Source organism: Coturnix japonica, chromosome 4 (genome assembly GCF_001577835.2).
Source record: "Coturnix japonica isolate 7356 chromosome 4, Coturnix japonica 2.1, whole genome shotgun sequence".
Lineage (NCBI taxonomy): Eukaryota > Metazoa > Chordata > Aves > Galliformes > Phasianidae > Coturnix > Coturnix japonica.
Window position 1 is genome coordinate 40,497,037 of NC_029519.1, and position 27,855 is coordinate 40,524,891.

Below are 27,855 nucleotides of genomic sequence, written 5' to 3' on the forward strand. Positions count from 1 at the left end.
ATCACTACATGTTTGTGTCAAAAGTACTGATAGCTTCCTGGAACTTAATGGCCCCTCTGCAAGCAAGTGAACTGATAATAGGACTTAGTTTGCATCTGTCTTCCAGCTTGACAACTCAATCACAAGTGTCAGAGGTGCTGTGCTCTAAAAGGTATAGGTTATGCAATATAAACCTAGAAAAATACTTTTAGTCCATATCTAGCTGAGATAATGAAGAGCTTAAAAGCAGCATGCATATCGTGATTCCAAGGCAAAATGTTTTATTTTACAGCAGTTGCTTGTTTTAATGTTTAGAGATGTTCTGACAATTGAAAGGTTTTCCAACATAGATGACTGTATTAGCCTAGACTGATGAATCTTCTGTCTCTTTATTTTGCAGACAGTGCGTTTCAGGACATCGGCCCATGCAAATCCCTTACCTGCCCACAAACAGGTAAGCTGTCCTTCTGTGTGTTCATCTTTTTCAAATGTGTCAAGAAAATAGTGGCACCAATTTGCTGGTTGTTCTCTAGTAGTAAAAGAGGAAAACACGATCATGGTTGGTTAGTGATATGGAGTGGAATCCGCCTGTGTAATATTTGGTTGTGGTTTGTGATAGGCACTGAGATAAAAGAAGCTTGAAATGTACTTGCAAGTAAAACCATTTATGCAGAGGCTTGCAAACAAGGTTTCCTTGCTCACAAGTTGTGCAGAAGCTTGCAAATTCATTTCCACTCAGCCTGTATGCTCATCAAATAAGGTTATTGTTACAAAGGTAGAGACAACTAGAGCTTATGAACTTCGGACTTAATGTGTGGGCCTAATATGTTAGATAGGTTATATCTTTTAAACATGCATAGAAGTTACTTGTAAGAGCAGAAGAGAGGGAAAGATCCCCAGCAGTGTTTTTGATGTGATGTGGGCATGATGCACCTCACAGGAATCTACGTATACATGTGTGTCTGTATGTAAGGATTGTCTACTCTGCCTTCTTCCTGCTTGAGTTAGTAATTTCAGCTTTAGGGATCTTTTTTGCAAGAAAGCAATCTAAATGTATTAAATCTATTTTCTTATAGAAACATCAGATAAGGTACCTGGTAGTTACCTACTAATAGGGATAATTATGTTCTGCTTTCTTATCTTGCTCAGCCTTTCAGTAAATTAGCAGTTTTCCAATTATGTGAACTTAAGTTTTATTATATTTCTTAATGGTAAGGAACTTTTGAATCACAATGAATGTGCACAGTAATAATGGCCAGAAGGAAAAGTAACTGAAGAGACTGTAAAGACAACTTGTGATCTTCCCCACCTTACATATATTTATTTAGAGCAATGGTATATTTTGCGAATATGTTACCTTAACTGTCTGAAGTGAAGTAAAACCAAGTAATTCACTGGAGATAACCCTTTGGTTATCTCATGTCATGTAGCTTGGGTAAAAAGCAGCCAATGTTCCTAGTATTTGAAGCAGTGAAAGGTGGTAGACATGCACATGGAAATAATTTCTTTTGCAGGTTTGTTTTCAAATATGGGGGAAAAAAAAAAAAAAGAGAATTTCATACTTTCACTCAGCAGACTTGTGAGAACTTGACTTGTGAGGGTAAATCTGGGTATTGTGAAGGTCACAGCACAGTACTATTGACAGCTGAAAGTGGGAAATGGGGCTTTAATGTAATTTATCTTATTTTTCAGTACGTTTAATCTATCTTGAACAAACTTGTCTGAACAATTTAAGAGTGAGAAGCTAGTCTGCTCAAAAAGGCTGAAAAGCATCGAGTCAATGTTTATTTCAGATGCATCATCATGATTTTCAATTTTCCAGTTAAGATTGGGTGTAGATACTCAAAAAGTAATTTCAGAATTAAGTAGTTTTTCAGTGCTCATACACCTCTAATGAGCAGTATCTCAGGGCTCAAGTCACTGATGATCTGATTACGAAAACAAAAAACAAAGAATTCATTCAAGCCTTCATTTACTAAATTTAGAGGAATGTATTACTTACAACCTTTGTAATAAATTATTTCCGTGTTAGGTAAGGCCAGAACTGAGCATGTTTAACACTTTCTGAATTGAGGTAAAATTAAGTCCGTGTCAGCTGAATGACCGAACTGTTCATGTTGCATACAATCCCTGCTTGTATACTTAAGTTAAAGTTGACAAAATAGATTTTGGAATTGGTGATATCTTGCTAGATGCTCTTTTGAAATTGTTAAAGCAATATTATTAGTTTACTGATGTAAAACCAACTGGTTTGTTCTACCACTGTGATACATGTTCAACATGTAAGATGCTCATATCCTATTCTCCATTTATTGTTGAACTGAGGTAGAGGTGTCCAGCTCAGGAAGGGCATTTATGAAGGTTAGTATCTTAGCTGTGGCTTAGGATGTAAAAAGTCTTGTACTGTTTTGGTGCATACATTGGAAAGTTACTTTGGGAAGTTTCCAAACAGTAATTTTCTGCTGCTGCTGACTATCTTAATTTCAGATCACCTTTGTAATACGTTATTTGAATGTGAATGGAAGCTGTTATGAAACCATGAGTCATGGGACCCAAAGGCAGTAGAAACACAGGCCTGAACTGGACATTTTGTATCCAGAAAGCTTAAGTGCAATTAGGGGATGACTAAAAAGCTGGAGTATCTCACTAGCAAATCAGTAAGCCCAAAAGCTTTGTCAGGTACTACTACCTGCGTTAGAAAAGCCTCAAGCTTGGGGTCTTGCTTTAATGGGGCAAAATGTAGTTGTGTAAATGCAGCTTATTCTCTTTAGAACGTGAATTCAAAGGCTGTGAATGAATGCTGGAGGCAGTGTGTCCTCTTGTTGCACTTAAATTTTTTTCACAGCTGTTTTCAGCCCTTTGCTTCCAACCAGAGTTCTCTCTCAGGAAAATGCTCAGAAGCAAAAAAGAGAAAGGGATGTGCTGGTATAAAGCCTTCTATTTTATGGAGAGGCATACAAATTTGGTTAATTTTGCTAGGTAAAACTTAGCAGTGCATTCTGAGTATGCTATGTAAAATTCCTCTCATCTTTTACCCTTCCAATACGTTCTTATTTTATGTATAGACACTGGTGGAGTGGGAAGTGTAAATTGGCAGGCATATTCGGTCTGAATAGAAGCTGGTTTTCAAGCCCAAGTTTGGTAGAGGTGGTTATGAAAGGCAAGTTAATGTCAGAATAAAGAAGGTAGGGAAAGTGGATGTGGGAAAGGTATGAATTTGTATTAGCATTTTTAGGACCAAAAATTAAGTAGAAGTTCTAATATGGTCATGTCATGTGCATATTTTTGCTATAGCATATTTCCAGTGGAAGCAGCAAAGGTCAAGAATACATTCACTTTGTTCCTTATTTGAAAGAAGTGATCTTTTTTTTTTTTTTTGACAATGCATATAGACACAGCACCAACACATGCAGGTTGGCTTGGGATGATAGCCAGAAATCATTGATTGAGTACCACTAAGGAACTTAAGTGATTTATCTCCCCTGACGTGTGCTTGTGTTGCTTGTACCCATATTTAATGTCATGATTGCTTCTGTGTTTGTGAACCTTGCATTGCAGAGGTTCATCTTAGTGCTCTGCAGTTCAGTAAACAAAAACCCCAGAGGTCTGTCCGCAATGAACTGTATTATAGTGAATATCGTTATTTCCTGGGGGTACCAAGGAGAAGGGACGTAATATCAATTCTTATTTCCATGAATCTAGTTTTCACTTTTGCTTTGACCTGTTATCTTCAATTTTAATAACACCAGTGAGGCTAATTTCTACTACTGTTGATGACCAGTGAAATTCATGTTATAACAGGATTACAGATGATCTTCATTTTCCTTTGATATCAGTGTAGCCAGGAGGTATCATCTGTATCCTTACATGTAGTCTTGAAGCTACTACAGTTTCCTAATGTGTAACGTATTTTCAGACTTTGTACAGTTTTTTGTGATAACAATATAAAATAGTTTAATGAAAAGGACCATCTTTGACTTGAGTAAAAATGCAAAAATTCCCAGCCTTAGATTAAAAAAGAAAAAATAGTACAATTAAACGTTACTAGAGATTATCTACCTTGTGTGGTAAAAATCTTGTTTTTTAATGACAGCCATATTGCAGGGTAAAGCCATTCATAATTCTGAGTTGCTTTGGACTTTTTATCGTCTCCAGAATACATATTTGATTTCATTATGACTAAGAAAATTGGAAAATGTCCCTCATTTAAGAAAATGTTCAGACTTTGAGCAAAGTCATGCTGTAGGAAATGTTTAGATGCAGGAGTGCTGCACAACATTCAGCCCTTAGCTTGTTCTTTTTAGAAGGTTCTGGTACATGCTGCAGAGGCTTATTTTCTGCCATGAGACTGTAATTATCATTTAATTCAGTCTTGCATGTTTTGAAAACATGCAGAGGGAAACCTTTTGTTTCCTATTCTTGTGACTTGAGTTCTTTAATAATCACCCTTTGTCAACACTGTTTTCATGAGAGAGCTTAAAATTCCTTTGGGATTGAAATTCTTCTTTTGAACTTAACCCTCTGTGCTCTGCATTTGGGCCTTCCTGTAGCGTATTCCAAATGGAAACTTGAGTCCAGTGTGCCAGACATATACTGCTGTGCAAAAGGCAGGGCTTGGATCTTAGCTGCCTTTTGGTGGAGATATGGATGAGAGCTGAGTATTCTTGCAGTGGGCCAGAAGAGAGGAGGGACCCACCAGCACAGGTAGGACTTGATCCTACTTGAGCACGCTGGACATTGTGTTAAGAATGAATGAATGAATTAAGATGAATGCTCTCAAAACAAATACAGATTAGAGAGATGCACGCAGTGTTGGCCAAGCTGGTTCCACAGTTCCATGGGGTGTAAATGCTTGCAGCTGCTTCTTCCCTGTGGCTAGTTTGATGGTTGTCATGTGTATGAGTGCTGGAAAGACTTGTAGAAGATCTGGGTGAAGCCTTCAGTTGGAACCTCCCCAGAACAGTAGTTAGTGAAGCTTTTGCTGGTTAGAGGAGTTGTGTTGTAATTCCCTGGTTTTTCTGTTCATATTTTATTATGTGCTGGCTAGTAGCCCAAGGTCTTAGTACTCATGGTAAACCATTTATATTTAGTTAAATATGTCAGACAATAAATTGTCTAAACTTCCCTTTGTCATCCTTAGTCTCTTTCCAAAGTGTACTGATACCCTTTGTAGGGAAGCCGTTAGGTCATGACTTGAACTGGTGATGGAGCACCTTGTGAAGGGGTGTGGCTGGCCTAGGAAGTATGGGCAAATTGCACCTGTGCCCCCTGTATGACCAGATAGGATTAGACCCAGAGTGGATCCACACTGGGCTCATATAAGGGTCAGCCACTGAAGGGAGGATTAATTAAGCTAATATTCTCAAGGGGTCTGTATAACTCAATGGGTCTAATGAACAAATGATCAAAGTTCATGACTTCTCAGATGAGGATCTATGTGATGGCCACTAAGGTCATCTAGTCCAACTGTCAACCCAATCATACCTGCTAACTGTGTCACTCAGTGCCCCAGAAGAGTCTGATTCCTTGTTTCTAGAAGAAGTAATCTCAATTGGCAGTATTGGTAATACATGCATTACTGTAATGAAATGGAAATTAACTTTCTTTCTTTGTTTGTTTTTGTGGGGGAGGATGGGAAGATTGTTCAGACTGATTAAAAAAAATCCAAGTGTTTTTAGCTTAAGTATAATGTCTGTCCACTGCCTGCTGACCATGCTCAGGACTTGAAGCAGCAAGCTGCATACATACAGTCCAGCAGCAGCTGACCTGTGTTGAAGTGGTAAGCTTGATTCAGATGTGTAACACCAAAGCAGCTGAGGGGAGTGCTAACCAAATGAGCTGCTGAAATCAACACTTGAGGAACGGTTTTTGTTGAGGGAGGGGTTAAAGGTGGATGGAGCATGGAAAAATTATGCTATCTTGTCTATTGGGTTGTTAACTTCAACAAATGATATAGTTATTCTGATATAGCATAGTGTCCAAGAAACGTTCCACAAATTGTTGTGTGGTTAAATTGTGTCAAAGCTTTAAATCACGTATAAGGCAATGTGAAAGCTAGAATAAATGCTAGAGGCAGCAAGCAGCCATTCTGTCTTTCAAACAGGGAATAGCTTAGGCCATAATTCACTCTAAGTGAAGAAATGTTGTTTTCTGTTTCTTTTTTTTTTTTTTTATGAAAGAAACTGTATTTTAGCCCAAAGAGTCATGTTGCATATGCAGCTTGAAAAAATGGTTTTGGGCATAGACTCACTGTTTGGTACCCAGTTAAGGTGTAGAGATTAAAGAATCAGTGTTTAAATGTGAAATAGCTAAATTAGAGTCAGTCAGTTGCTTAAATTCCAGATTATTTCTGAATTTAGTGCTATACAGTCTACTGCAGAGATGAGTGTCTGCTTCCATTTAAGTACTTCTATGTTATCCTTCCAATTGAGTTCCCTTTCAATCCTCCGGCACTCATCATGAATGGGCCTAGGGCAGTTTTTTTTATGGGTTTTTTTCTGTTTTTGTTTTTCCCCCATGGTGCTTGGATGACATTTTCCTAGCTCTGCTTTATTTTCCTTTTGCATGGTGCTAGTTAAACTCTAGGGCAAACTGTCTTAGTAATTGTCTTTTGCCTTGGAATGGCATAAAAAGATGCTATTCACCATGTCACTGATAATTATAGTTTAGAATGAGGCTATCTGCTTCTCATCTGTTTGTTTTGTTTGATTGTCAGCGATGCTTCACTTGTGTGTAACTTCTGGATGTTCACATCACAACTATCAGTTACAAGAAATAGGCTTTTGTATATTCTGCTGATGGAAGTTTGTTATCTACTGATTGAGTGATGGAATATCCTATGTATTTTTAAGAAACCACAGACTTTTACTGACTTATACTGATTATAAGAAATATGTATTTTAACTTGCTTGCAGTTTGGAGTTCTCTATTAAGATTTTGGTCATTACTTGTTGCAGTGGTACCTAATAATCAGGGCTAAATGTATTTTCTTCCTCTGCATTCCAGATATCCTGGTTGTCTTTCCACTTGCAACATTAAAATACCAGCATTACTCATTCTTCTTACTGCAGCATGAATTTTCCCTGTTCATCCGCTGTCTGCCATCTTCAGCTGTCAAATTCCACTAAGCTTGAGCCTGGCTCTTGGCTGCTTGTTCCTTATCTTGTGTTCCAAGAGATGTGGAAGCGCGGTGTGGCACTGAGGGATGTGGTTAGTGGGTGTGGTGGGAATGGGTTGATGGCTGAACTTCATGATGTTAGTGGTCTTTTCCAACCTTGATGATTCTATGAGAAATACATATAGCAACAGAAATGAATGATCTGGCACACACCACTTTTCTGACTACTTTGTACTGGCAATTTTATCCAGAATTTCAGGGTAGTTGTCAATTTAGACACGGCAGGTGTGTGCTTGCTGGTGTGACCTGTCTGCCTTGAGCCCACCTTGAGAGGCAGTCACCAGAAGGAGTAAGTGCCACTTGCTTTTGTTGCCAGTGTGGGACTTGACAGCAGTTAGTATGTAATTAATGCTAGCGTCTTTGTGAATACTTATTTACTGGGAGCTGGACTAAGATCACTCAGCTCATTCTATGCAATGTGCCAGAGACAGAGCAGATGGTAATGTTTTGTGCCCTTCTAATCTGCTGTGAATTGGGACCAATGACCTAAAAAGGATGGGCTCTGTGATGTTTTGCCTGTTTTCTGTGGTCTTACAATCTATCCATGGTTGTGCTTCTTGCAGGAAAAGCTTCATTGTAAATGTTAATTGGAAAAGATTACACTGATCTTACAATGGATAGTATCTGATACAGAGTGCGCATCCTGAAAGCTAGAAGGTTTTAGTCTGCTGTGCATATAGCTGGCTTCAGAGGCATCCCATCTGTGTGTCTGCATAACTCTAGCCATCCTGACTACAGCTTAGTTCACTACATGGGCGTGTTGTTTCAAAAGAACCTCCTTAGTATACTAAACATGCTGGAGGCCTCTCCAGACTAAAATTGTCATGGTAGACTTGCTTTATTAATCTTTTCTTCTGCAATTTTCCTTTGCAACTTAAGATAAACCTGGCAGGCTTTGAAGAAAATGAACAGTGTGGGACTCTCTGCTCCACAACCTGCTGCTGCTGGTATGAAACTGGATGTAGCTGTCACTGATGCTGCTGCAAGGCTGCGTTAATATTTCATTGGTACTGCCAGCCCTTGGCTACCCATCAGCTGTCTTCTTGAATATACTGGGAGAGGGAAGGGGGAGTGGAGTGAATACAAATAATGCACCTGCTATTGTGGTGACAACATAGACTATTCTTGTTATTAATCAGAAATTAAAATAGGCCTTCTTTTGTGAAATTATAGACTCATTAAAGTTGGAAAAGATCTCTACCATCATCAAGTCCAGCCACTGACCCATTGCAACCATGACCACTAAGCCATGTCCCTGAACCAGCAAGGGTTTATTTTGTTATCTGCAGTGATTTGTAATACAAATTTTTATGGCCAAGTGTTTAAACATCAATTCTGAAGTTGATGTAAGTACGTTATATTACCGCAACTGTACAAATTGCTGTGATTTAGCTTTTCTTTTATCTCCTAGCTGACTGAGATCAGTGTCAATGTGTTGCAGCAAAAACAGCATTGCTGAGGGACCCTCTCCTCAATCACACAGTTAAATCTCTTTGCTACAATTGTGCAGATGGTTCTGTGAGTTGAGGGTTTCCCTTCCAATGGTGTCACCCTGTGCTGGATGTTACAGGCCTACTTGTGCCAAAGAGCAGATGGGAAGCCAGGCCCAGGAATGGGCTCAGTAACAAAGTCAAGGTGGTGTATCTGAGGACACAGATGAAATAATTAGGCTTGTAGATTTTAGGTCTATATTAGAAGGTCCCTGCCTTCTTCCAACGAATCATTTGAATAACTGGGTGGTAGAGTCAAAGGGTGTCAGAGGCACAGGACCTTGGATGGTTGAAAGGGGAGGGAGAAGATCCCAAGTTCTCATTGTTTTATCAGTGAGATGCTCAAGCTGTAAGAAAACCATGATTTGCCTCATCGTTTGACCTTGTGAACTCAAAGAAAATGACACGACTCATGCTGAGTATTTAGCACTATGATGACTGTACAAACCATCCATACTTGAAAGATTAACGACAGCATTGCTAAGCCTGTTTCTGGTAGGAGTATCCAGATGGTGCTGTTGTACAAAATGTTGCTGGCAGTTTTCTCAGTGTAGGACTGCTGCTCTGTATAAAGAGCAGCTTGTACTGTTGACTCTTTTGTTATATAGCACTGCTGGTGCAAATGCTGAGGAGCAGAAATTTCGGACTCTCTGCAGAGAAGTCAGTCCCAAGACAAGGAGCATACGGATATGGGGAAAAACATGCTGTTGGCCATTGCTTGTCTTTTATGACTTGGAACTTAAGAACTGGGAGAGTGTGTTCAGATCATAATCTTGTTTTAGTTGGGAGTATTATGAGAGTAGAGAAATAAGAATTATTTCCACGCAAATATTTATTCCTTTTCATTCTGTGTACAAGAGGCAGGTGAGTGTCCTGATGTGGCTGTAGATTTGAAGCAGTGGTGCTGGTGCTATCTAATGGCAAGAGAATGAGACTTGTTTCCAGCTTTGATTTGCCCTTAATCTAATAGAGCTGCTGTTTTTAGTCTGTAAAACAACATTAATGTTTCCTAACAGTTTTTAGAAGTCCAAATTAATTGCAGAAGAAAATTGAGGTAGCACAGTGTCATTTCTGTATCAGAGCTGCTGCTCAGGTTTGTGCATTTGGAGGGTGTTTGCTAGTGGACTGTTGAAGGTAATGACAGCTCCATAATGGTGGGACTAAATCAATTTTTAACGTTCTTAAAACTTCATCGGTTCTAAGTTCAGTTCTAAGCTTTTCTTAACCGGTGTTTTTGGCTCCAGTGATCACTGAGGGTAATGGCTTTGATTAAATGCATTTGGCATTTAAAATGACCATGTTTGGTGACCTTGAGTGGGGCTGTTAGCAAACTGATGAGATGACACTTGTCATTTCTGCTAAATTATTAAAAGCAAGTGAGCACAGTTTAGAGCATGTTTAGACATCTTCCCTTCCTAAAGGTAAGTACGGATAACGTCATCCTTTATGGAAAGGACCACTAAAGTGCTTGTGCCTTTCATTAAAGGGATTGTAACTTAATTCTCTGAGGAGAATGAAATCCTAACAGGACAAGAAATACAAACCTAAAGCTTCTTTGGAGAACCCTTTTGTCTTGGCAAGTCTACTTGACTGTGAAATTAGGTGTTAATGATGCTGATGCTTGGAGTGTAGAATTGCAATTAACCCGGTGTATTTATATATTAGCAAGTGAAAAGCTACCTTCTCTACCCATGACAACTGCGAATTACCCACTTAACCACACACTTGCGAGTACTTTGTTGGGAGAAAAACCATTGTAGAGCATTAGGAGAGCTTTCTACTTGGTCTGAGTGTCAACTGGGTGCTTTAGGAGAAGAACTCTTGCATTCTGCTTAGGAAGCCGGCCTAGGAGTGGAGTTCCTGGGTCACTTTTTAGAATTTGTGAGTGCTCCACTTGAAAGTTTTCATCTTTTTATTCTTTTTTATTTGATCTTGTCTGTGTCTTACCTCTTAAAGAAATGCTATTTGATTTAAACACCAACAAAAGCTTCCAAGTTGGGATTCAACATTATTCCTTGACTGTTAGAGAATTTTCTTCGTTTTTCATCTTCCTATCTCATACTAGCAGAACCCACAAGGTGGCAATGTCCCACAGTGGGATTACTTCCAGGACGAGGACTGCAAGCTATTTCTGCATGAACCTGGCAGAAATACAGATAACTTGAATTTTGTTTGCAGGAGGGATCTGATAGCAGGCTATGGTGAAGAAAGCACAGTAAGACGATGAGTTTTTCCTCAAAATGGGGAGACCCTTTGAGACTTTTCTCACAAGACAATTTGGAACAGAGGGATGAAGGTGTTCTGTGCAATCTCTGCAGTATCCTACATCTTGGCTTGGTATTTGTGCTCATATGGTGTCTCCTTTTCTTCCATCTTGTGTTCAATTAGAAAAAAAGTTCTTGAAATTGATTTATCACAGTAGATTTCTGCTTTTACCGTTCTCTCAGTTTCACATGTGAAGAGCCTGTTTTGTTAGTTTACTGTTTGTGTTTGATGTAAGCGTATGGGATTTTCTCCTTTTAGGTAATTGTTGTATCCCTTATTATGGCAGCATTTTCTTTATGAAAGAAGCAGCCACATTTCTGGAATAGGAAATGGATTGGTTTGCCTTAAATAGAATCTCACTGTGTGGCTGCTAAATGGCAAATGAGTTGTGATACGTTTTCATTCCTTTAATGAAAATGTGCCATTAGGATATCTTAACCAATATTTTGGCTGACACAGAGGTTTTACTGGCTACTTTACTTTTTAAGTCATCTTAAGATCTACAAGAAATAGTAAAACATATCTGAAGTACTTCTGAGCAAAGAAAACAACCCATCTGCAGTCAGCCTGGGCTTAGCTCGAAACTGCTTCAGCTGTTTCAGCTGGTTTCAGCTCATAACTTGGTTGGTGGCCAGCTTATTTGGGCAGCAGTACCACAAGGGCAATAGAATAGAAGTGCCTGCCAAGTTTTCCTTGGGAATATGGCAGTTTTGAATATCTGTTTATATTTTATTTACTGGAAACAGAGCTGACGTTTGGCATAATGACAGCCCAGGGCTTGTTTAAATAATGCCCCTTTCCAAGATTTTTGCTTCCTTAACACTTCCCCACCAGTTGTGCCAGTTTTGTTTTGTTTGTTTTTTTTTTTGGGGGGGGGGGGAAGGGGAAGGGAAAGGACTTTGTTGATTTAAAAAAAAAAAAAAAATTGGAGTTGGTAGTCCTTAATTTCCAGTGCTTTTAAATCAATAATAACACTTGGCTTTCCCATACTTTTGTTACAAATCTGGGATACGTATCTGGTCCCTCTTTTTCCTGAACTTTGTGTTTGTTCTCCTCACCTGCTGCCCTAGCTCAGTGGGTATAGCTGGCTTCAACTAATATAAATGTGTATTGGTGTTTCACTGTGAACACTAATCTTTGTGTGCATGAACAACATTATTTTCCCCTTCAGCTTCCCATGAAAGTTGCTCCTCCGCTATTGCAATTCACTTCCAAAAGCAGATAGACATGCAAAGTATAGGATGCGCTTTGTAAGGGAAGAAATTCCAGGTTGGATGCTACTGAAGTGTTAAATTTATGTTCTCTTTCAAAGTAGGCCAAGCATCATAATGTCTGTGAATATAGTCTCCCCAGTATATTAAATAATGGACCCTTTTTCTGGAGGATTGGATATTACTCTTTTAATATTAACATATATTGATCTGAGTGTGTGCTTGCAAAGGGAATGTGACAGTATCACTAATGCTCTTAAATTCTATTGTGTATATTGTCAAAGAATTCTACAATCTGACTTACTATTTCTAGTAAATGTGGCTGATTGTGTAAAGCAATGCTCTACCCACCTTTCTGCTCTTGCCAGGGGCGTTGTTCCTGTAGCAGCATCAGCAGCACAGTGTTATATGTGGCCAGTTTTTGCTACAAGGAACAGTTTACTGTATGCAGTTTCTCCTTTCCCTCCCCTGCCCTCCATACACACCATGGTCTGTGCTGAGAGGATGACCTTCCATTATGGAGTGTCGCTTTCATCTGAGCGTTGCTTCTGTTTTCTCCTTGGGTTGCACAGGTGGCAATAACATCAGACAAATCTTAAGCACCCCAGGTAAGACCTTCAGAGTACTTGATTTAGAGACTGAAGTGCAACGAGCTCCCCTTTTGTCATGCTGTAGGCCTGAGGTTCTTGGCTGATAGATTAGGCCTAAAGGCTTACAGTGAATTGGATTACAATAGGCTGGTGGCCAGCCACTAGCAGGGTTTTCTAATGTATATTTTATAATGAATAAGGATGCAACAGTGTGTTATTTGAATGGCTGGTTCTTCGTCCCTTTTCTGTTGTTGCAGTAAGTTAGTGAATCTATCGTGAGGTGTTATGTCCTGAAGTACTAACTTTCTTGTGAAAAGCTTCAGCCTTTCAATGTAGAAATGGCTTCTTATGTTCCAAAGATGAGAAACTGTCAGTTGTGGTTAATCATTAAATGGCACACTCTGTAGAAGATTACTTGTGTACTGTATAAATAGCCGTGAGTATGTGTGCAGGCATTGTGACTTGTCAGTCTCATAGCTTTTCCTGCCACCAATATGAAATCAAAGGCTCTTCTCTGATGTCAAGACTGGATAAGATACTGCAGTGAGTTCTAGCACTTTGCTGTGTATTTGGAGGCAGTGGGGAAAAGGTCACAAACCAGTGGGATGACTCAAGTGAAGAGAGCTAGTTATCTTGCTGAAGTCACCTGGCAGCCTTTTATACAAATGCACTGTTCCAATTTAATCAGTAATAGGTAGGCTTGTCCATTTGATCATCAGCCTTTTCCAACAGGCGTTAGTTGTTAAAGGATCTTAATAAGCAGGTAATTAATAGAGGTGAGAGGCTCCATATGATTATCAGGAATTGACTGTCTATAGCAACTTCACTGGAAAATGTTGAGGAATATTTTGTTTTTAAAACTTTATTACAGACAATAAATAACTTGTTATTTCTGGCTTTACCAAGAGGGCTTATGTTGTTAGCCACTGTTGTTCCATGAAGCTTGCCTCAGGGTTTCATTGTGTTTTTTATTAGTGTTCCTTTTGTGTGGAGTGGACCCCCATAAGCATGAAACATGTTGTCTTTGGAAGAGCACTTGTTATCCTAGTACAGGAACAACAGCAGCTGGAGCCATCCTAGGTGCAAAGTAACCTTTCACTTCACAATTAGTCAGTGATTCAGCACTGAATATCAAAAATAGCATGTCTTTCCATGCACATTTCCTTTACTCAAAATGTCAACCTTAGTTTTAATCAGAGGGGAAAGCACAGGGTGTTTCATCGTACAAAACTAAGATATGCACCCAAACAGCTTTTCAAACAAAGAGATAATTACTGGTTCACTGATACACAAGGTACTAATTACTTCAGAAATATTGTTCACGTTCTTATGTTATAATGTTGGCAATAAAAGATTTATGATACCATCTATTTGTTTTTGCCCTTCTCAAGGGCTTGGCTGTAGTACATTTTTGTGATAGGTATGCTTAAGCCTGTATAATTTCTTGTAACACTTCTTTGTGATATAACTTGGTTTTGATTATGATTAAAATCTTGCTTTCTCCACCTGTTTCCAGAAAAATTTAGAGCTGAGGTTCTGTGATCATTGGGATTTTTGTATTTTAAAAGACTTCTGAAAATCATTTTTATGTTCTCTGGGCGGCAGAAGGAAGAAATAGGCTTTGGAAATGCGGCACGGATTTAGCATTGAGAGTACTCGTGGTGTGGTGTGGCTCTTTATGTGTAAAGCAGGAGGTAGGGAGTGAGAAGAAAATACAACTTGGGATATCTGATAGAAGAAACATATTTTGATCAACAGGAAGTCTGTGAACATTCAAACTAGTCCAGAACTTTCAGATGCTAAATGTCTTGATGACAGAGCAAAGGGTAGTGGAATACTGTCTGCAGTTCATTGATTTGCTCACTGTTGGCTATGTTGTCTTCTTTTCTTACAAGAGATGCCAAGCCAAAGGTGGAGAGGGAGGTGCAAGAGAGCAGCTTTAAGCGCTTTGTGGTGAGGGAGTTCTTTGTGGAACTTTTTTAGTGTGAGCTTGCATGGAGGGGGAGGCATTTCTACAAATATAGATCCAGTGTCATAAAATCATAGAATCATGAAGATTGGAAAAGACTGCTAAGATCATCTAGTCCAACTGTCAGCTCACCTCTGGGAGTTTAAATATGGAAATGTATCTTCTGTTTTTCCATAGGTAAAAAGGTGGACGCATCTCAATGGATGAAATACTTCCTATTTGGGAGATTGCTTTCAGGGTGAATGTTAGACACCCTTAAAGTCTGTGGCATCATTATCATAATACTACACTTGATATTTGGGCAAATGTTGTATGCTCCTGCAAGTGTTGAGCAAGTTATCTAATTATAATATTAAAAGCTCTCCCCACTATTGGTATCAAGTACCATAATCCAGACTTTCTACAGGTGTTTCATTATCAAATAATGGGAATTCTACAACTGGCTTCTGATGGAGGGGCGTGCTTTAGCAGGGATGGGTTGGGACCTCATGATCTTGGAGGTCTTTTCCAACCTTAATGAGTCTGTGGTTGACTTGAAGGTGGTTTTCATGGTGAATTCCTCCTGCAGTTCATTTTATTACAACTCAAATGTATTGACATATGGATTTCAAGAGCTTCCTACCTGACAGTGATCTGTAGCCTCACTGACTGCAGAAGCATATGAGGTCGCTTAGAGGAAAGAACTATGCTAGATACTCCTCAGCATACTGTAATATGTAGAGCCAAGGGATTCCTTTGACTTTTACCAGGGGTGACTGCTGACTCCAACATCAGTCTGAGCTGCTATTTGAGAGTACCAGACATCGTATTTTGGAGGACCAGCTTTACTGGTTGACTGCATTACATGTGCTCCTAGTCACTGAGCATGGGATGTTTGCCTTTGACAGTATCATCAGGGACCTTTAATCAGCAGGCTGGAAAAAGGGTTGTGTTGGAAAAGGCTTTGAAAAAGGCTTTGAAAGTTTCTTTGAAGGAGCTGTGATTGATTTCTTCTCTTGTCCCTCCTGTTTCCCTGCAAGGAACAGCTGTGGAAAGACTGCTGCATTTTTCTCGTGCAGCAGCACCCCAGGTTTTAAGAGAGGGATGCTTTCCTGATGCTCCTTGTTCCAAGACTTTGCTGCTTAAACTGAGCCCTAGCTACAATTCCTCTTGGATCTGTGAAAGTAGGGTTGCACAATTTCCATCAGTGAAGATGATTACTAGCTGAAAAATGCATATAAAGCATATCTATATTTCATGGGTTTTAAAAAAATTTTGGAAAATGTCCGGTTAGAAATAACTTCTGATCTTTTCCCAATCAATGAAAACTATTATTTATAAACTAGTTTAGAACTAATCTTGCTATCACAAACAATGCAACTGTCTGCACCTGGTCTGAAGATGAGCTTTCTTCTATAGCATCACAGAATCATTCCAGCTGGAAAAGACAACTTAGATCACCAAGTCCAAACATCAATCTGTCACCACAATGCCCACTAAGCCACACCTAAGTCTATCTTGTGGTCTATACAATAATGTGTTGCCTGTAATTTGGTCTTGCCTTACACAGCATTGCATTTTGGAAGTGGCATTCAGTTACTTGAATTTTTCTAAGGCTGAACTGTCCAGAAGAAAAGAAACTTAGAAAAAAGCACACAGCTTGCTTTTCATTCACTAAGTATGGCAATTGTTGATACCTTAGATGCTGGGGCTGTTTTTACCTCCCTGAAACTTAGCATGTAACTTTTGTTTTACTCAGTTCTGTTTTTAAATGAAGGAAGGCATAGAATGGAGAGGGAGATGGAGGCCTTCAGCTATGCATAAAATGTTCTATGGGTCCAAACTCTGGGAAACTGAATACAGTAATGATATTTTACTAAGTTGAAATGCCTAAAATCTCAAAGGGCTGGAGATGAGTCTAAACAGGCTCCTTGAAGCTTTCTCTGCTTTGAGAGTATGTTCTCAGGTTTTGTGCTAAGGTATTAACATAACAGCTGAATTAGGCTTAACTGAAAACTGTTTTAGAGTGAAGATGGCTTGTCCTTTGGTGAATGTTACATACAATGTAAATACATAATATATACGATATTTTAGTTGATATAGCCTACACAAAATGCAGAAATATTCTTAGAATAATGTATTGAACTTCTGAAGGTTTGTATTCAATATATGAAATCTAGCTGTCAAATATTTGATGCTGAAAAGTTTAAGTTCTTTGTTGTCATCAAACGCTTGTACCTCTAACAAATTATTTAAGTCCATCTTAAGAAGCTTCAAGAAAAGAAGCATTAAAGTGGGGTGAAGGAGGCAAGGTCTTTGCTTCCTGAAGACTTGGAATGTGTTGCTGTAATGTGTTGGCTTGTATTGCCAAAGAAAACTGGGGAATTGAATTTGAAAATGCTAAAATATTTCTGAGGCTTACTTGCTGTTCTGGAGAAATTAAAGCCAAAGAAATTGCTGATGCACATCAGAAATCCTATTTCTAACTGTATACTTGCTGTGAAAGTGTTCTGCAGCTTGTATTGTAATACTGCATCACAGTGTAATAGCCAGTGACTTATAGGGCAGGTCACAGAAGAGAGTGAAAATGGAAATGTGAAAATAAGGATCTTCAGAAAGGGAGAAATATGTCTGGAGGGCCAAGGAACATTCTCTTGAAATTAAGTAGAAAACTAGATGGGGATAACAGGAGTTATGTCTACAGAGTCAAGGGAATGCTTGCAGTGGGGAGAAAGTGAACTTAATGGCTTCAGAGCTGAGAGTGAAGGTTCCTTTGAGTGAAAGGTGTATTCTAGGATAGCGCTTGATAGTTGTCTAGCAGATGTAATCTATTAATTTGGGGTGGAAACGTAGGAGAGCGTAGGAAGATGAAATTGTGAAGCCTGGAATGATGGGACTTCAAGCTATTTCAGGTTTTCAGAACAATAATGAGGGGGCTCTTAAAAAGGAAGGATGAGCTGCAGATCATCTGTCATCAGAGTGTGGCTGTCATTAGGGTGGTTTTTGTGGTGAGAGTACGGAAGAGAGAGTTAGGATATCTGGGTTCTATTTCCGTCACTGCTCTGCATTTATGGACTGACTCAGCTCTCAGTACCACGCTGCTGTCTCCTGCAGATAAAAGAGGCTGACAGGATATCATTCCCTCACTTTGCAAGGGTGCAACAATGCTGTAGGCCAAAATTCTCTGCTGCTTCTAGTCATTGCCTGTCATTTCACAGCAGTGATGGGGAAATGCTGAGTTGCTTAAAACTCCTGATTTACTTTTAACTTGCAAGGTCAGGGGTTGAGGTACCCTCACAGCCTCACTGGTCTCACTGATTTCCTGACTGACCAAGTAGATGGTTGTTTTAAAAGAGTTTGGAAGTGTTCACATAGGATTCTGATACTGTCAGAGTTAAAATTGGCATTGAAACTGCTAATTCAATTGTGGCAACATGGGAGAGCCATATTGAAATTGTGAGATCTCCCTCTCAAGGGAGATGGTCTGGGAGGGTGGCAGTGTCTCACAATAGGTGTTCTGCTTAGGCCAGTGATTCCAGATACTCTGAGCTGTTGAGTAAGCCAAGTTGAACATGTTTTTCTTTTTCTCCTTGCCCATACTGTTGTAAAATTGCCTTCATTTGCTTTTATGAGCTATAGTGTTTGTGCTTTAGATAGTGTTCTGCACAGCAAACTCTGCTAGCAGCATGTTATAATGCACCACTGGTCTACCCCAAACACTGACATTGTAAAGCAGATGTAGTCCTGTACCTACTAACACCTGCTGCTCAGTTTAAGTAGTCCACAAAAGTAAACAAGCAAATAGTTAATTGCGAGACTGCAGATCTCCAGTCATAGATCTGGGAGTCAGCCTGGTCAAAATACTGTTTAATCCAAACAAATCTCCTAATGAGGCATCTTTGCAGATGTACTTTCTTTGCATATTTACACAGATAGAAGGTCTTCGATAAACTTAAGTTGAAAGGGGTAGAATACAGCTGTGTAGTATTACCCTACTGTATATACCTTTCAGACACAAACTGCAGAGCTGTTTTGAAATACCATTGGTAAGCTCTGCTATAGGAGGGAAGGAGAAAAGTATGGTCCCTTTCAATCTGTAATCCCACTTGCAAATAAGAATGTTAAATCTCACCAAGTCTTCAGCTCCATCTGTTGTGTTCTCCTCTCCCCCATCAATAGCACAGCACAGAATTCCTAATCATGTATTGATTTTCTTAGATCAAGGGGCCAGGAACAGTGTCTGGATTACTTATAGGAAGCAACAGAAATACTGATTAAAGTTTTCAGCTCTTTTAACTTTTCTCATAACTTTCTAGTTTCTTCTGGATATTGTTTCTCATGGTGATGGTGCAGTTTGCTAAGGGCACGTCAAACATCACTTTGTTTAGCTGAGGCCATCAGGTTTAAGAAGTGCTTAGGTAACGTTTTTTCCAAGTATACAGTGTAGCAAAATTGGATGGACTGACCTTGCTATTTTTCTTTCCAGTAGACAACTAGGGACTTTGTTTTGATTTTTCAGCTCTGTGCCAGAACAGAGACTGTTGCAGGCAGTGAGCCAGCTATGGCTCCAACTTTCTCAGGCTGTAAGGCAGAGGCAAGTGAAACCCAGAAGCTTGTGTGTGTTTGGTTTTGGTTTGTTTGTCTTGTTTGAGGAAAAAATGGCACTTTCGCTTCTGAAGAGTTCAGTACACAGACACAAAGACGTGAGGGATTCATTGTTAGTATTACTTGATTGCAGCCCTAACCAAAGGATGAACAGGAGCAAACCAGATAACAAAAATATATCAATGCAGGGAGAAGCTGTATTACCTTCAGTGAAGTGTTAAGCCACCTACACAGAAATGGCAGCCTGCCTTTTGGGGTTATTTTAGCATCATTGGGGTGGGTAACTTTTGAAGAAAATTATCTTTAAATGCTTTTTTCCTTGTTTTTGGTGAATACTCAATTACTTTTAGGTAGTGAATTTCAATGATTCCCAGAAGTGATAAAATGGGGGGGAAAAATTATCAGTTTAGCTACTTGTAAAGGTTAAGAAGCTGGAGTAGGCTTCATTCGTGTTTTGTGAGCCCTGGTGGAAACAGATTTGGTGCTTGGCGTGGGAGCTCCTGCTGCTTCATGTCCTGTAGATGCTATGGGAGCAATTCATTCAGCCTACTTTCATCTCTCCCATTGCTCTGGAAGCCTGGCTCAGCAGCCCTCAGCCAGCAGCAGCATCTGGCCTCCCGATCCATCTAAAAAGCAAGCTGAGTGTGGAGGCTGGGGTGCCTCAGGCTTTGTCATGTGGTTGGGTTGCTAATGGCTTTCTCTGGTCTGTGGTTGTGGCTGCAGGGAATTAACACAGCTTTCCACCTGGGAACAATTGATTTGTGAGGAAGTGCATCATGCCACTCTTAAATGGCATCTTTAAGAGACCAAAGAGGATGCTTTTGTAAATTTGTTCATTTTTTGTAGTTCTTTAATATCCTGTTTGTGTTGTTCTTTGCAAGACAGTGTTGGAGGAAAGAGTGAAAACCACGTTTGCTGCACTAAGTCATTGAAGACTCATGGTATTTAATTTCCTGTTGAAAGGGGCCTTTATTTAAAGCTAATTACAGGACAGACTTGACTGCATGCAGGTCCAGTTCCTGAACTAGTTTTGCTGGCTTTAAAGCAAGAGTCTCAAGCTGACCAATGATCCCCCTAAGCTCTCATGTGGCAAGCTTAAAAGGCAAAGTGGAAAAACCGAAGCTGGGAGGAGAGGAAGAGACAATTAAAAGCAAATGATCAGCTTGCCTGGTTCTGAGACATCTGTTAGCAAATCTTTCACCTCCAAGGTTTATCTGGTTGCTCTAGACAAGAGATGGAGGAGCTGGAATAAAAGGCATGAGGAGGGGGGTTGGACTCGATGATCTCTAGAGGTCCCTTCCAACCCCTACAATTCTGTGGTTCTGTGTGAAGCTGCATTCACAGACTGAAGAGCATGAGATGAAAGGAAACACCTGACTTGCAGAGGATCAGTGTGAAGATGTTGGGAGATATAGCCACATCTTTTTCCTAGGTAGCTGTTGGTTCAGGATAGAACCTGCACTAGTCCCTACACCAGTTTGCATCTCAAAATCATCAGGATAGTTAGATCAAAATGACTCTTTCCATTCTAATTCATATTAAATGTTTTCTCTGAGGTTTTTAGAAATCAGCCATCGTGGTGTTACCTTTATTTGTTTCTAGTGTTGAGAATGGTGTCCTTCCTACAGCTTGAAGAAAATCTCTGTAGGATAATGGGATTTGTTTTGTGCTTGCTGCTGAGGCTGAGCTGCACAGGTGCAGGAAACACGAGAAGTCTGAGACCCTGTTATGGGTCATCTGGTCAGTGCTATTTTTACTGATGCTCATACGTGACACAGCAAGTAGAGACAAATTCAGCCCTTCAGTGGTTGAAGCCATTAATATAGTGGGCTAGAGTGCCAGGTAATTATTAGTTAAAGTTAATTTTCTTTACTTTGAAGATGTGCTATTTTACATCAAGTGAAGTGTAGGCCCAGGGGATTTGCATGTTGTAGTCCAGAAATAAAATTAGTGGTGTCAAAACTCGGACGTGGGTAGCTTGGGCAAACTGAGGAATATCTTTGATCTCTTGGCTAACGTATGAGGGCTTAGATGCTTGAACTTATGAAGAGGGAAAAAATGTGGTTCTATTTTTAATGACTTTTGCTGTAACTGCTGCATCTTATAATAAAACAATTGCTCAGCCTTTTACTGCTATGGGTAACTAGTATTGCAGGTCTGCCCAGGGGAATTTGTCTATGCAGCATACCTCTGGATAATGGTGTTTCTCTCAACCAGCATCAAAAACTGTAAATATGTTACAGCATAAAAAGGAGTTTAGGAAGTAAATATTGTTCACTTTTTCTTGTTTGGAAAATAGATTGCACGTACCAGTGTGGTGCTTTTAAAGAACATTATTGACTAACAAAAGAGATAAGGAATGATAATCTGCAGGAAAGATCTATGAGATTGTGAGAATTAGATGAGTTTAGAATAAACCCAGTCAGTTGTAAATGTTACTGAGAAGTGTCTGGATTTACTTGCCTTTCTCTTTACAGCTTTATTCTTATTGTAGTTCTTAACTATTTCTGTATAGCACCTAAGTGGTATTTCAGGGTCTGTTATCAGATGCTAAGATGTTCTATGCACTTCAGAGATGGTCTGTTGAGGTTTAACAGCTATGAGAGCTCCCACACTGTAAGAAGTTGTGGGGGAAATGGAAAGCGACTTGCATCAGTATGATGAAATTTTTCAGCAAGTTAAATTAGCTTAACAGCTCACGGTTCTTAGACTCCTTTTGCATTAGTTTAAGAATCAGTGTTAATTAACACAGATAATACTCCTTCAGTAGCCCAGAGATTAATTTAAATTCCTAGGGATGGATTTTCTATGCAGCTGCTCAGAGCTTTCCATTTTGTATAGATTGCACAAAGATGAATTAATTGAAGTGGCTGAGATTGCTCCTATTCCTTTCTATGTAACTGAGTAGCACAAGGTGTGTGTCACTTCATGATTTCATAGTGAAGACACTAGAGAGGTATTTTCTTTCCTGGATAAGAGGGTTTAAATAATAAGCCTCATCTATTACTGTAAAAGGGCCTTCATTTTCAGGGATGTGATCCTGAAGGCAAGTATGAATTTGTGGATATGTTGCTTCTTAGCCATCCTTCCTTTCTCTTGAGCAATATGTTTGTACCACGGATGAGCAAAAAAGGAGCAGTGTGCTGTTTGTCATCTTCTCCATTCCTGTTCTTATGCTCTATTTCATCCTCCAGTTTCCTCCCAGCTCCCCAGATTGGGAGATAAATGTCAGTGATGGAATCAGCAGCATTTCAGGTAGCAGTGCTCATCCTGCCTAAATACCTCTTCCAGATTATGCAACAAACTCTGCTCATGGATTCAGGCAAGCTGAACATATTTCAGGGGCCTCATTCCAGCCTCTAAATTGATGACTGGAGGGAATTTTTCCTTACCTTATGGCTCAGTGTCTGGATGGAGATCCGTGACAAATAGTGTTCCTCAGGGGTCAGTACTGGGACCAATGCTCTTTAATGTCTTTATCAATGACACTGACAGTGGGATTGAGTGCACCTTCAGCAAGTTTGTGGATGACACCAAGCTGTTGTACCATATCGAGGGGGTATGGTCAACATGCCCAAGGGGCAGGATGCCATCCAAAGTTTCTACAGCAGTTAATGATAATTATTGATGTTACAGGCTGTTGCTTCTCTGAAGAAAATGATAAAGTATTTACAGTTGGCTTGATGTAGAAGTCTGGTTGTGGAGGGAGTTTCTGATGCTGGTTCTAGGGAGTTGGTTTCCTACTCTTGTTGTACCAATAAGGAAGTGGTGTTGACTTCAAGATGTTGGAGTATCAGATAAACAAAAGGAAAGAAGATGTGAAATGGCACAAGACGTGGGAAAACCCTGGACAAGCCATAAAATTTCTGGGCAAGCCTTTTTGGTTCCAGTTCAGAAGAAGGGGTCTGGAAGCAGCGGACTTTGTAATATGATATAAAGCTAGAGACTAAAATCTTGAGACTCCCATTACTGTCTGCTGTGGTTAAAATGGTGCGGGAGGCTTTGGCCTCAATTCAACAAAGCATTTAAGTTTATATGCTCCCTTTTCTTATTAATCCCAGTGGTACTATTCAGATGAATTAAACTTAGCCTAAGTTTACAGGCTTTTGCAGAGCAGAGGCTTTACACTAGGTAGAAAGCATGGAATTATAATCTTGAAGATGCTGTTGATGTGCTGCTGGGGTAGAAATTGAAATATAAGCAACATGGAAGGCTTTTTTTAGTTTGACCTCAGGTGTTATTCTAGATTAGCTTTAGAGACTTGTGATGAGTAGTTTATATTTTTGAGACCTTAATCTCATTCTGAAGAAATGCAATGTGGACTTCTCCAAAGTGGTAAAAAATATGAAATAAAATGAAAATTTGTGCTATAGCATCGAACCTGCTCAGAAACATGAGGAGATGCTGTGAGTGAAGAGGAGTTTTGAGCTGAAGTAGCTGTGGGTTCCTATGTCTCCAGAGATTTTGCCAGCTGTGCTGCAGGAAGTTGCTGTGTGTTGGGTAACTGAATGCACCCTTAGAATCTAACAGAATAGCAAGGATTCATTCAATGCTTTTGTCTGCAGACAGTGCAATTGCAGGGCAAAGGAACTGAATGTACTTCTCTTATCTTGGGCAGTCTGTGCTGAGGTTATTTGTTATTCAGGAGTCCCACCAGCTCAAAGTTAGTGAGGTTTTTTCCCTGATGTTTTATAGTGATGACATCAGAACAACACATGGAGGATGTTTTAGATGTTTTACAGACCCTGAAATTGGTGTTTTCAAATATAGAAAAAACATGCTTTTCTGAAGCTGTTATTTAACAGTTGGATTACAGCTTGACAGTATCTTGTTGAGCTTTCCAACGTGTCAAATGAGAACTTCCAACTGCTGTTGTCTTCCAGCTCACCTTCTATGAGCTGTTCCTGACACTTAATGTTACCCCTTCTATTTGTTGACTCGTAATTTTGTGACTGAGGAACTAAGATATTCCTGGTATGAAGGGGGAGGATGTAACGGGGAGGGCTGAGTACCACTGTCTGAGCCCCATTCAGCTCTTTGAGTTGACCTATTTTAGCTTAGAGCTCTTGCATTTCTTTGGCTAGTGTAGGCAAAAAAAGAAAAAAAAAGAAAGAAAAAAAAAAAAGCAAAACAAAGCATCCCTGCTCAGTGGGAAATAAAAGATGAAATTCAGCTGGTGGGATGCGTAACTTGTTGTTTCTGTTAAACAGAAATGATTGTTAGCACCCTTTCCAAGCCTGATCACAACATTTCTAACAGTGTTGTATTCTGGGGTATGTGGGCAGTTGTCAGAGTTGCTGTGCTGACAGTCAACACCACTAAATGAGAAACAGGATTTGTTTGAGACTGACTTTTGTTGCATTTTTAAACAAGACTTCAGACAATGAACTAAGAAAAAAATGTTCTCATGAATTTAACAAGGTTTCTCAATGTCTTTTCTGACAGTATGGAGTGCTGACTTTGTTTGGAATTATGTCTTACACTGAGCCTAGTTAAAGGGCAGTGGGGCACTGGCTGGCCAGAGAAGCTGTGGATGCCCCAACCCTGGCGGTGCTCCACTCAAGTTGCATGGAGCCCTAAGTATCCTGATCTGGTGGAGGCAACCAGCCCCCCAGGAGTTGGAACCAGATGGGCTATAAGTTCCCTTCCAACCCAAACCATTCTGTGATAATTCCCTCAAATAATGTAACTGGATGGGGAAGTGCATAGTGTAGTCTTCACAAAGAGCAGGGACAGTGAAGGATTCAGCTGTTGATAGGAAGAGTTAAAACAGGATGAGACTGAGCAAGAGGAGACAAACTTGTTCATGTGATGGGGAAAAGCATGGAATAATTTCTTGAGAACAATAGTGCAGTCCTCAGTGTTTTGAGTCATTAAAATCTGTGCTGGAGAAAACGCTAAAGCAAACAGTAAATCAGTTCTGTAAAGCAGAGGAGTGGACATTGCCATGTTTTGTTTCACATTTCCAGAAGGAACCACTCCAGTAAGCACTGACTGTTAAGTTTTCTGGAACAGAGAGACAAATGAGTTACATCTTAACTGGGAAGAATGGAGGTTTCTGTAGTGCTTGTTTTTTGTTTTTTTTTCCCCTTATGTGTTAGCAGCTGAAGATCAGCTTTATGAAAGTACTTTCAAATTCACCTGCAACAATGAAAGCATCAGAATATATGTTAATGTAACATATGAATTTTTTCCTCCATTTTTTTTTCCCCCTTTTATGCTATGAAATCCTGAGGTACTTCCAGACCTTTATTTTCCACACTTCTTTGAAGCTAACTTATAATCAACCCACTGGATACCACTGGAAGCAAGGTATTAAAATGAAAACATGGCTTGGCCCAATGCAAGGGACCTGTCCAAAGGTTCAGAGGCTCATGGCTCAGAAGTCAAATCCCTTCATGAACAGTGAATTGTCACCAGATCAAAGTAGCAGTCTATAAAAAGAGTGTTCTGTATCCCTTGGGTTCCCTCTGACTTTAGACCTGTGAATTTGAATTACTTTTTTTCACATGACAGGTGGGAATTGGAGATGGAAGAGGGAATCTTCATCTCTGGAGGGAATGAATGCTTGTTGTAAGCAAAAAGCAGGGCCTGAAATACATCTGTGACACATGTAAATAAACAGCTTTTCTCCTGGGTTGGCTGCATCTCCCTGGATTGCTCATGGGGTGTGGGTGGGAGAGAAAAGTCTGCCAGGGGTCACCACTGTTTTGCCTCATTTCCAAGCACAACAGAAGAACTTGATGTTTGTGAAAATGTGACTCACTGGAAAAGTTTTTGTCTGCCATGTGCCTGAAGGACTGTAGCAGGAAAAACATCTGCTTTCCACAGTGTTACCAATCTGGAGCATGCTCATACTGATATGTTAAATTGACTTCTGAAGCAGTGTCTTTAAGACAAAGACTTAACTTAAAAATGCATCATAAAAAGCTTTTCTGGTATGGAGGAAGGGTACTACTTGTCTAAAATTTTTCTAAGTCTGAATGCTTGAGGATCTTTATTTTCTTTTCAAGAAAGACAGTGTGCTGGTATAACATGCTTGAATTAAGAAAATGGGATGTGCCACTGAAGCTGTAGTTGCCTGCATTATGTTATTAACTTTATTGTTTATAGGATTTGCGTTGTCACCTCTTGTTTGTCTTCAGTAACAGAACTTTACTGAAGAGACATATGGTATACCAGAGATCTGTGGGATGCCTGAGCTGTAAACCTTTTAGAAAAAAGGCTCTTAAAAATGAAGGCTTTAATCATGTTAACTGCACAGCAAATAGGCATTGTAGCACCATGCTGTTTGGTTTGCTCTGGCTGAAGTTGTATAGAACACCGCTTTCATGATTAGTTTTACTCTGTTTTTCAAACTTGTGAGCAAGTCCTGTGATTATTTCAGTATATCTCAGTCCATAGAGCAGAAGCGTGAATGTGTTGACAGGTCTGAATGTGAGGATTTGTATCCAGTGCAGTAATTTGCCCGTTGCAGACTTGTCACCTGACTCCAAACTGTGCCCAGCAGTTTATGTATACATCCTGTTTGGATCACATTCAGCGGAAGCATTGGCAGTTGGCCTACAGGTTATATATAGCTCTGCACAGTGGGATACATAATTCCAGATCTGCTAACTGTAACAGATGATCAAAACTACCACAGGGGGAAATGCAGACATAAGTCTCCATAGAAGGAACAACAACAAAAGGGTATTGCTTTCAATATAATCTATTGAATCTGTTTGGTCCATAGCTTAGTTTAAGTTTTTTCCCTAGTCCAACTGATTTAGATATTCTCTGGAGCCTATTCACTCCTAGATGACTCTACATTTCTGGGAAGAAATGCAGACAATTGCTACAGGCCAGATGGAGCTTATGCAGCTATTACTGGTTTTAAAAAGGATGTACCTTTTAGAGAGTGATTTTTGAGTAACACTGGAGAATGTTATGTTCTAACAGCTCATTCTGAGAAAGTAAGGGGAGAGTCCTTCTCTGAAAGTAGTGAAATGTGTGTTTCTTGATTTTACTCATATAGCCTTTGTTTTCTATAGGAATCACTTGAGATATCTAGCTTAATTCTGACAATACTGAAGATGTATTTTGAGCTTTCTTTAAGCCAGGAATCATTGAACCACCTTTGAGCTCAAGTCCAACTATCAACCTGTCCTACCAAGTTGTATCAGTGAACTATATTCCTTAGTGCCATATCAACACATCTCTTAGAGTCCCCATCCATGGAAGCATTTAACACTTCCCCAGGCAACCTGTTCCAATGTCTTCACCAAATAGTACTGCAATGAGCTGCACAGATCTGAATGTTGGAGCAGCAATAAGCCAGGGCCTGGACAAGGCTGAGATGGAGAAAAGAGGGAATCCTAAATTCTGTTGCTGACCTGGTTTGTTGTTTTGATTTTCAACTGTCACTATAAATCGTGACAGCAAGAAGCAGCTCAGTGGCTTTGGATTTATAATTCCTCTCAAACATTTGCACCTCTCTGAAATTTTTCTGCATTAGATTAAATTGTTATTGAACTTCCCAAGAGGAGGTGGTCTTGGAATGTAGGTATGACCCTCACAGAAGAGAAATTGTAGTGCTTTTTGTTCTCTA

At 39.7% G+C, this 27,855-nt stretch overlaps 1 protein-coding gene across 1 annotated transcript in view; it reads left to right on the forward strand.

Moving 5' to 3' along the window:
- Window positions 1-379: 379 nt before the first annotated feature.
- Window positions 380-27,855, forward strand: part of RASGEF1B (RasGEF domain family member 1B) — an 84,199-nt gene continuing 56,723 nt past the window's right edge. Inside the window, exon 1 of the mRNA XM_015861798.2 lies at window positions 380-433. The gene's annotated coding sequence lies outside the window, so the exon portion shown is untranslated. The remainder of the gene's footprint in view (window positions 434-27,855) is intronic.